At 45.6% G+C, this 10,669-nt stretch overlaps 1 long non-coding RNA gene across 4 annotated transcripts; it reads left to right on the top strand.

Moving 5' to 3' along the window:
- Nucleotides 1–420: 420 nt before the first annotated feature.
- LOC127060247 (uncharacterized) lies at nt 421–10,411 on the top strand. Of its 4 annotated transcripts, none has more exons than XR_007779054.1 (4): nt 421–610; nt 4,561–5,819; nt 6,887–7,087; nt 8,017–10,411. It is a non-coding gene; the product is annotated as an uncharacterized LOC127060247 (long non-coding RNA). The 4 variants fall into 4 exon arrangements; XR_007779055.1 differs by having other exon boundaries at nt 6,884–7,087; XR_007779051.1 differs by having other exon boundaries at nt 434–610; nt 4,561–4,683; nt 6,884–7,087; nt 8,017–10,386.
- Nucleotides 10,412–10,669: the final 258 nt, after the last annotated feature.

The raw sequence follows: 10,669 nt of genomic DNA, 5'->3' as shown, positions 1-10,669 counted from the left end.
GTGCTGCTTCATCCTACTCACTGAAAATAAACCCAATAAAAGTTGCAACATCTTAGCACATTTCACATAAGGCTATTCCTGGCACATGCTGAAAAACATCTATTTTAATGGGACTTGGGGGGGATGGGTAAACCATTTAGCCAGTTTTTGGGAGGAGGTGCCTGTATCAATAGCAACTGAAGCATCTCCACAAGAGAAAAAGAAGAAGAAACCTCCTGAGAGAGAGATGCTGTTGAGTTGTTGAAGCTTTCAAATCTCCTGGCATCTTCTATTTTATTTATAGCTCCTCTGTGACTAAATATTATTTTTCAATTACTATGTTTTTTTCAGTTGGGCTTCTTATCCTTTCTTCGAAGCAATGTGACCACATAGTAAACTGTTTTTGAGGAGTGTTTGCTGTTTGAGGTTACGAGATGAAACCACAGAGTTCCTTATCTTGTCTTTCTGCGTCTGTTTTTACATGAGCTAGCAGAGCAAAAGAGCAAAGCAGTAACGACCGAAAACTCCTTTTTCCCCTCTCGCCACCCATATTTTTGAAGCCACAGGAGAAGTCCCCTGTAGGATCCAGCTGCTGGCTCTCTCTGGTTTTTTTTTTCTGTCTGCAGACCAGGTAGGAACATACTTCCAAAGGGTGGGCAGCAAGGGAAAGCAGGAACGTGGAAAGCAGTCACCAGCCTGGCATGGTTCTCCCTGAAACTTGTGTTTGTGCCTTAGGAAACAGCTAAGGAAATAGCCATAAAGTTTGATTTGCTACCTTTCCTCCCCAAACTTTCAGCATTCAATATTTAATGGCTACTAAGTCTAGACAGAAAACGTGTCTGGACATGAAAGCTGGTGGGATTTTGCTCGATGCTTGGGATCCTGGGCAGCAGTGCAGGGGGTTTGGTGGCTGTTCTCCCCAGGCTGTTTATCTGGTGTTGGGAGGGCAGTGACTGTCGCTGCTGCCATCTGGAATAGCTTTAATCACTCTCAAGGGAAGACTTTTGGGTGAGCCCCAGTGACAAAATCTGCTCCAGTATTTATAGTTTTAGGCTACAAGCTCATTAAAGACCCCTAACAGGGATGAACTGGGCCACCTTTTCAGGCAGGGATGTGGCCTATGGGGGACTGGAACATCCGGTCCCTGAGCTGTGCTGTGCTCTGCTGGTACCTAGAGGCCTTTCCAAGCCACTCAAGCTTCCACAAACCTTGAGTTGCTTTCAAAGGCATGTTTTACATGTTCCAGTGATCAGGCTGGATGTATCCCAACACGTTTCTGCACAAGTGTGTTGGTACAAATCACTGTGTGAGGCTATCTCCTTGCAAGGGTTCAGCCAAGTCTGGCCAAGTTGGGACTGGTGCTTAAGAACAGCCATACTTGGACTGCTGTGGCTTTTGGATCCTGTGACCTTTAGCTAAGAGGGAAATTATTTAAGAAAACATTATAAACAGCTTCTTAAATGTATGTCTTAAATTATCATTATCTCCAAACTATTGCTCCATGTCACAAGGAGGTGCCCAGCCATTTCAAGGATCCTTGGGCAGACAGCACAATGCTGCCTCTTGTGCTCTCTTCCCACATGTTCATCACACTGAACCAGCCCTGTAGGAAAACAAATCTGCCCCAAAGCACCTGGAGCACCTGGGATGCCAAGGAGGAGGAGGCAGTGGAGGAAGCAGTGAGCACAGGAGCTGAAGCATGTTCTGGCAGAGACCAAGTCAACAGCACACATCTGACTAGGTAGCCTCCTCTCCCTAAGCTCATGGCTGGATTTTGGAGACAGCACAATTTTTCTGGCATGAAATGACTCCCTCAATCAACAGATTGATTTCTGAGCAAAAACATTTGTAATATCGAACTCTGAGGAACATTCATTGTTTGTGCACAGCCTCCAGCAAATCACATGGAAATTTTGCCTGAGAAACAGAATTAGTGTCGTTATCTAGAGACCCAGCTTGAAAAGACAGCACTGATAATGACATAGGTTTGGTGCTCTCTCTGGGAAACTCCAACTTTAATAAGATGGCCAGGGGAGCTGTTTAGACAAACATTTCCTGCTGGCAGAAGCCATTTCTGAATCACTTGTCAAGCTCCATGTAAGTCCAGGAAGCTTCACCCCAGCGGGTGATTTCTCACTGCCCAGCCCTCATCTCAAAGTCTAACCTGAGCCCTGCTCCTCCTTCAGCTTCAGGCCATTGCTACTAACCTGCCACCTTCAAGAGCAGAGCAACAGCTTGCTTTTGTTCCTGTTGACATATGTCACTGAAAGCTCTTTCCCATCCTCTTCCTGCTCACTTCTTCCCAGGGAGGACCCTAAGTGACCCCAGAGGTTATATGCACAGGCCTCTATCTTTTATGGATGGTTCTTGTAGGCCTTTTCTAAATACCAAAGGTGAAAAGCACATCCTGCATCTCAGGTTGGCTGCTACAGATTCATTAACCTCATGGCTTTTACCCATAAGCCCTTTTTCATAGAATGATGGTGTGGTTTGGGTTGGAAGGGGCTTTGAAAGATCACCTCACTCCAACCTCCCTGCCGTGGGCAGGGACATTTTTCACTAGATCAGGTTGCTCAGAGCCTCATCCAACCTGGCCTTGAACACTTTCAGGGATGGAGCATCCACAGTTTCTGTGAGCAACCTATGCCTGTGCCTCACCACCCTCAAAGAAAATACTTTCTTCCTAATACCTAAAATAAACCCATCATCTTTCAATTTAAAGCCTTTGCCCCTTGTCCTATCACTACATATCCTTGTAAAATATTCCTCTCCAACTTTCTTGTAGCTTTCTTTTCCAACGGGGCCAGCTGTCTCACTTCTCTTCCCAGTGCTTTTCTCCACAACACCGTAGCATTTCACCTAACATCCTCTTCACTGGTAACTGCTCCCCATCCCATTCCAGGTTCTTGCTAACAGATCCCTTGGGGTGGATTAGCCTGAAGGGACATTGGACGATCAGTGTTTGTAAAGATATAGATATATGTAGAGTTTATTTTAGAGCAGTTTGGTTGCAATGGAAAGCAGGCATGTAGCCGTTTTGGTTACTGTTATCTACAGTAATATGGCAATATGACAGCATAAAAATATCACTCACTTAAGAAAATGTGTAAGGGAAAAGAAAGAAAGAAAAAGGAAAGGAAAGAGTAGAAATGTATCACCACCCATGGATCTCACGGCAAAACTTGATTGTTGCAATTTAGGGTCCCTGGGTCAAAGTGATGATCGCAGTCTTGACCTGTTGGGGGTGGGGAAAGAAGCCTGTAAAACACAAAGTCCGATGGGTTCAAATACACTCGGGCTCAGTGGGAACGCCCAGGCACCTGCCCTGAGGGCGAGCCTCAGCAAGCCTGGTGGGAAGCCTCAGAAATGAGTCTGGGGGCACTTTGGGGTTTGATGGATTGTGACACCTCCTAAGACATGACAGCTGCCTCTCACATCAGCGCAGTTGAGCCAGGAATGCCCCATCAGGAGGGATGAAAACCCTCAGGACCTTTCCCAGGTGGAGGTGTGGGGGGAGCTTTACAGCTGAGTGACTTCTGTCAGGGAGAGCAATTGGCATGATGAAAGCACCATCCCACCTCTGGGGATCTGCCTCTTATCAGCCTCAAAGCCCGGCTTGTAGCCTCTGGTGGTGATTGTTCACCCCCTCTGGCTTGTGCAGACCAGAGGTTTGCCATCACACACCCAAAAACTCACCTCCTCCCCCTCGAGGGGTGCAAAGCACCCTGCCGCCTCCACAAATGGGCCATTGTTTCCAGTCATTAACCATTAACATTTCGCTGGGCTGGTTGATTGCAGAACCCGATGGCATTGCCTTCCCACCAGGCACCAGTGGTAACCTTCCCCGTGGACACTCCTGACACGTGGACACTCCTGACACGGCATGTCACACCTGAAAGGATAGTTTTACATAACTATTCCATCTCTTACACTGAGTGGCTTCTCTCTTTCTTTTTTTTTTTTTTCTTTTTTTTTTTTCTGTGTTCCCCCCGATTCACCTGTTGCATGGAGGGCGGCATTGGCAGGCCTTGCAGGAGGCAGACCAGGCAGCCAGTGCTCGCTCTCCTCCCTGCTTCACCCTGGCTGCCTGGGGACAGAGGTGACACAATTGCTTTTGCCAGTCCCAGGCGACATTTCCCCATCCAGCCCCATCCACATCCCTGCTGTGCCTCTCCAAGGGCACCCAAAATCCGGCGCGGGTCACAGACCCGCATGCGGAGGTGAGTTCAGTGCTCTGGCCTTGCCAGAGGTAGAAGGCATCCCTCCCTCCGTGTGCCCTCTTTGCCCTGACCCATTTCACTCCCTTTCTCTGCTTTACTTCCTGTGACAAATTTGCTGTGCCGGGTCTGTGGAAAGCAGCTGGAAGAGTTTCATGCCGGCACTGTTTTTCTCCTTTATACTGCTCAGCAGGATTGGATCCATTCAAATCTTCCTTTCTTTTCTTCATTTTTTTCATCTTTTCAATGCAGCTTCCTACAATTTCAGCTTTTTGGCTGACTCGAGACTTGAAATCTGTCTTTCCTCTTTCCTGTGCTTCCTCCTGCAGTAACCCTTCATGTGCCATGGCTTTGCTTTCCACAGGAGGCTGGTATGAACGCCAGAGTGGAAAGCTGCTGGCACCCAACAGAGCCACATATAAGGAATGTCACGGTGGAAAGTTTTCAGGACACACTACAAGCTGTGCTGGCTCCATCCTGCAGACAGGTAAGGCAGGCAGATGCCCAGCATCTCAGCACACAGGAGGACTGCAGGCTCAGGCAGGCCCTCGGGAACAGGCAGGAAGCAGAGCCATTCCACGTCACAGCCACCGCTCCTGACAGCCCAGCTGTGCCTCGAGCTTGGACAGCCCTGGTTCTGATGGCACAAATGCAAACACATTTCTGGCCATCTCATGTCTTCTGAGGACCTGCCACAGTCTGAGGCAGGAAGGCTAGCAGTCAGCTGCTCTTCCATTTAGCAGATGCCTGTGCAGACGGAAGCCTGTGGTAGGACAGCAGTGGGATGTCCCACCAGCCAGCCAGTCAAGCTGCTGGCAGCTGCAATCTCAGCTGTTGCTCTACAGTTGGACTGGTGACATTTTCCAACCTAAATGATCTTACAATCAGCAGTGAAGGTTTCACATTATTGGATAACAGTTAAAGCCGGGCAGGATGAGTTATCAGAGGGGAATAGAACCATCACTGGTCTTCTACCAACCTACCTAACTACAAGAACCTGTAGCAGAAAAGGACATTTTTGCTTTGTCCTGATTTAAACCATATTAGTAAGCCTGCCTGACTTCCCTCTGCTCTCACCTGGAAGCATTTTGTGTGTCTATTTATTTTGGGATGCTGTTCACTGTGTGCACACTATCATATGATTCTGTAGGAATAATAACAACAACAACAACAACAACAACAACAACAACAACAATTGTTATATGCTTACACATATGGTGTGATGCTGGCACCCTGTTCCCAAATAGCTGGAGTCAGATGTGGAGCTCAGCATGCTATTTCCTGGAACAGATCCCCAAGAACCACAGATAACTGTCTCAAGACTGGGCACCTCTTTGGGGTTTTATTTTTGTTTAGGAAACGTATTTGCCAAGAATAGGCATATTTGCTGATCTGGAATTTTCCTTGGACATTAAATGAGCCAATGGCAACAACGCAAGAGTCATCCTTGTCACATGGGTCAACTTCATCTCTCTTTTTAAACAAGTCACGCATTTCCAGCCTCACAGCCCTGCCAGCTCCATGCCCACATCCCAGCAGCAGAGTGCCAGGCAGACTCAGTGCCTGGCAAACCCAGCCTGGTCAAAAGCAAATGACAAAGGAGAATACCCTTACCAAAAAAAGGTCATTTTCTCTTAAGAAATGCTCTTTATCTCTGGTTTAGGGCTTTTTTCATATGATTTCATGGCATTTCATGTGTCCTGCATATTATATAGGAAAACCTTATTATTTTTTTTATTCTGTTTCATTTTAAAACTATTAAAACCATCTGCCACTTAGTAAACACTAACATACTTTCTTTTCTAGATCAAAGTGTCTCCTGTCTGTGTTGTAATGGAAGTTTGACATTATTTTTTTTTACAAGACAGGCAGGAGACACTTTGATCAGGTGCCAAACTGTTTCACTACAACAAACAGGCAACACTCTGAGCTAGAAATGATAAGATGTTATTATGCGCCGTGATGATTTCATGACATGTCAGCCATGATGTTAAAAAACCCTACAGAACATAGAACTTTAAAAATATCACTGTGAAATTCCAGATTTTTTTAAATGAACAACTTATGAATTGAAAGCATTCCTGTTATATTTTTGCCCTACAGATTTATTACCTTTTTGTAGCATCATTGGCTATTTTTTGGAGTTATTTTAATTTTGATCAGCATCTTCTGTTAAAAATGCTTAATTTGAAAAAAATCTGATGGATTCAACTTAGAAAGCTTTTTTAAAAAGCCTATTTATAGACTAAATATTATTGTCCCTGTCAGAGAACAAAGGAATCACCTGCCAGCTCTTTTGTCATTCCTAAATAAATTAATTGCTTGAGGATTATTTCATCCATATTTCTCAAATGCACTGCTCCGACCAGCCCCCCATACAGGTTTGCCTTTTATCCTGGGATGCAGGACGGCTCCACAGAGAGCCCATGGCTTTCCAATAACATAAATACTGCAGCTACACACCGTGGAAAAACAAACAAGCAAACAAAACCATGCACAGTGTAATTTCTATCCTGATTTACATTCTGAAGAGAAGATGATCTCTTCCATAGCCACCTATGCCAAGCACATGGACACCACAGACAAGATGGGTGTGAGTGTGCAGCCCCTGAACACAGGAGCTGCAGGTGGAGCAGGTAAAGTCAAACAGCCTCTCATCCTCTCTCCCTTTTCTCCTGCTTTGACAGCAGAAGCTATTCCAGCTTTCCATGTGGACAGTCACAGCTGAGGAAGGGCTGGTTATCTCTGCTGGACACAGCAGCTGGACGAGGTGTCTGCAACCCAGGATAACTGGTAGCAGAAGGGAAGCAGCATGCACAAGGTCTCAGCAGTGGGAAAAGATGGGCACTCCTTCTCCTCTGCAATCTGAAAATTATTTTACCACAAATGAGGTGAGAAACTTCATGGGCCGAGAAAAAAGTTACATCAAAGAAACATCTGATTTGGTACTAGGAAAAAAACCCAAAAAAACATAGGAAGAGATTCCCCAGAAGGGTTGTGGGATTTTTATCCTTGGAGGTTTCCAAAACTCAGGTGGACACATCCAGAGTGATCTGCCCTCATGCTGAGATTAGCCCAGCTCTGAGTGAGAAGTTGGAGCACACGACCTCGCCAGGTCCCTTAAAGGTTCAGTCATTCTACATCTATGCTACTTTGTCCCTGCAATCAAGTGATGAATGCCAGGCCAGGAGATAACAAGTCTCAGGTTTTCCCAGGCATGATCTTGTATCCTTTCCCACATTTGCTGTGCTGGTGGTGCAGGTCATCACCTCCCATTCCAGGCATGTGCCGTCAGAGGCACAGCACCCAATCTTTCCAGGAGAAAGTCCTTGGCTTCCCAAATAACTGCATTTCAAGCATGCATTTGAACCAGCCTGGGGTTGAAGGACTGGTATCACACCACCCAAGGTCAGGCAGAGACCCAAGGCAGCACCAGTCTGGGGGCACAGCGAGTTGTTTGTCCAACACAACCACATGCTGCTGCCGCGTCAACACACGGAGCATGTCTGAGCACAGCCCAGGCCCCTGCACACCGGGGTTCTGTGTCTGTATGTGCAGCACAAACAGGCACCAAGCACAGGTCACTTCGTGTTTGGGTCTGTTTTCATCCCCTGATGCTTCAGGTCAGCAGGTGTCACAGCCTGGAAAATGACTTTTCAGCATCAGTGCAACAAAGGCTGCTCAAGAAACAATTAAGCCTTAGATCAGCCTCTCATCTTTTAAAAGCTAGTTGTTCAAAACCAAAAGCCATAGGATTGTGTACATTTGTCATTTCAATGCAGCAGTAAGTATTTAATGTGCAATTAATCATTACTCACAGAATCACAGAATACGCTGAGTTGGAAGGGACCCCAGGGATCACTGAGTCCAACTCCCAGCCCTGCTCAGCGCCATCGCCAAGAACTACACCACATGCCTGAGAGCATTGTCCAAAGGTTTCTTGAGCTCTGTCAGGCTGGTGCTGTGACCACTTCCCTGGCGAGCTGTTCCAGTGCCCAACCACCCTCTGGGTGAAGAAGTTTTTCCTAATGTCCAACCTGAACCTCCACTGGCACAACTTCAGGCCATTCCCTGAGATCCTGTCACTGGTCAGGGAAGAGATCAGTGCCTGCCCCTGCTTTTCCCCTCACAAGGAACTTGGGGACTGCAAGGTCTCCCCTCAATCTCCTCCAGGCAGAACAGACCAAGAGACTTCAGCTGCTCTTCACATGGCTTCTCCTCCAGGCCCTTAAATCCAGAGCCTGGGAGGATAGAGGTTTGGGTTGGGCCGTGCCAACCAACCAGAAGCAATGCTATTATTGTATGATTCCAGTTTTTCAAACAACTCTCCTGTCCTTTGCCATGCTCCTGGTGAAGTTCTGATGTAGTAGACTGGAGATGGGACCATTACTGCCACTGGTTATTTTTGCTGGAAATGGCTGTTGATATTTTTTCAGTCTCATTAACTCAGCCAGCAGTTTCTGGAAAACAGAAAAGTCAGTGCTTTCTCTTGATCCTTCAAAACACAACCCAAGCTTTAGGAAGATTGTTGTTGGAGAGTTCTGGATCCACAGTCCTGCCCCTCCTGTTGGGGCCACTGAGGAAGCACTGCTGGCTGCAGGGTGGCCGTGCCCCTGGTACCTGTGCTCCAGCTCCAGGGAAGCAATCTTCTACAAAGCAGTTGGTGCCAAGCACTGCCCAGGTAGCAGAGCTGTAATAAAAGCCCTCCAGATTCTTTTGGGGTGAGTGAATGAACACCACTGCCTCTGAACTAAATGCTACTTTTAAGAGGCTCAGTAGAGCTGTAGCATTCTATAACCCCGATCTGAACACTGTTTCTCCTCACCCATCTGCCCAGCTGAAAGAGAGTGGCCCCTTGCCTTCCTCATTTTTGTAAACAAGGCTGCAACCTTTATTCCTGCCTTGAGGAACAGACTGAATTGCTTTTGATGATCCAGAACAATGTCATCCTTTATTCCCTCTTCAAAAGCAATTAGTATTTCAGCTTGATTATTTGCAGATAATATGAGTCACCAGATAAAACACACTGAATACAAAATGCTCCTTGGGAGGGAAAGAGATAAATGGTATTTAAGGTTAAAAATCCAGCATATGCTTAAATATCACAAAACTGTCACATATCAAGGAAAAAAATTCAGTCCCACTTCATGAAACAGAAAGATTGATCCTGTGTTTGTTTAACCCCAATCTCTTAATTAATTTGTTGCAGGATCAGGACACCATGACACCAAAGGCAGATTGTGTCACTGTCAAGAACAAGTTTGGTGCAACACAATTTCAGAGTTGTCAAACTACCCAAAATTTCAGGCCAAATATGTAATTTAATCTTAAAAAGACAATTTTGGAATTTTCTTCTCTTATTTCTTTTCTGATTTCTAGATTGGTGTATTGCAGCTCGTTGGTATTTTCAGCTCTTTTACCCAGAAACCCAAGGCTAGAAGCTGACTCATTCTTAATAGAATGTACAAATCTCACAGGAGCAGCATTATTTCAGGAACTCACATTTTAATGGGAACATCAAATCTATCTGGCATTATGATAAGGTCATCAGAAATTAGCAATACTGAAGGTTTATCCTGGGTTTGCTTCTAACACAGATGATGGCTGATATATTATTTCTCAGTACTGCTGTTGCCAAGTAGCTTCATTGGCAAACTTTAAAGTATATATAGAAATGGAGTTTTGTGAAAATGTAGACCAAAAATAAAGTTTGATTTTCTCTTTTTCTGAAAAGAAAATTAATTTCTGAGAGCTTTCATATACAACATCTCAAAAGGGTGTATGTGTTTTCACTTCAACCTTTCCCTAGATTGGAAATAAAATTCCCTAGATTCCATGGCTGGAACAGCCATGAACTGCCAGCCTTTGCTGGAAGGATTCTTCCTTCCCCCTGGGATGTACATCACTGTGTGCAGAACTGCTGTGGCCTTCTACAGAGTGTTTTATATTTACATTAGCATTGATTCAAGACTTTTTTTAGTTTTTAGCATTGATACAAGACTTTTTTTCTCTCTAAATTACTGATACCTGTACTTTCACATCCCCAAAAGGAAACTTTTTTAAATAAAGGGGTGCTTGCCACTGAAGCAGTGTGGTGAAATGCAAAGAGAATTGTGGCTCAAAATAATTTTATCTCCAGATTGCCTATGAATAGCCATGCTGAGATGGAATTAGAAATTCCATGTAAAGTGGAAGTGCTTTCCTCTGGGCTTTAGGGTGCAGAAGTGCAGCCCCCTCCTTGCCCCATGTGCCTCACCAGTGGCTGGGGGCATAACCCTCAGGAGGAGCTCCTTGAGGGAGGGCTGGGTGGGCAATGACCAGCTGAAAGCTTCTGTATCACCTATCTTACAGACCTTCCACCTCCTGAAACAACAGGCTTGGTATGTATGTCCTGGGGGAGTCTAGGCATGTGTGTGTGTGCATGTGTTCTGCCAAAACCCAGATTGTCCAGGAGCAAGTTAAAACACTGCAGG

Source organism: Serinus canaria, chromosome 1, assembly GCF_022539315.1.
Source record: "Serinus canaria isolate serCan28SL12 chromosome 1, serCan2020, whole genome shotgun sequence".
Taxonomy (NCBI): domain Eukaryota; kingdom Metazoa; phylum Chordata; class Aves; order Passeriformes; family Fringillidae; genus Serinus; species Serinus canaria.
This window is presented reverse-complemented; position numbering and strand designations above follow the sequence as displayed.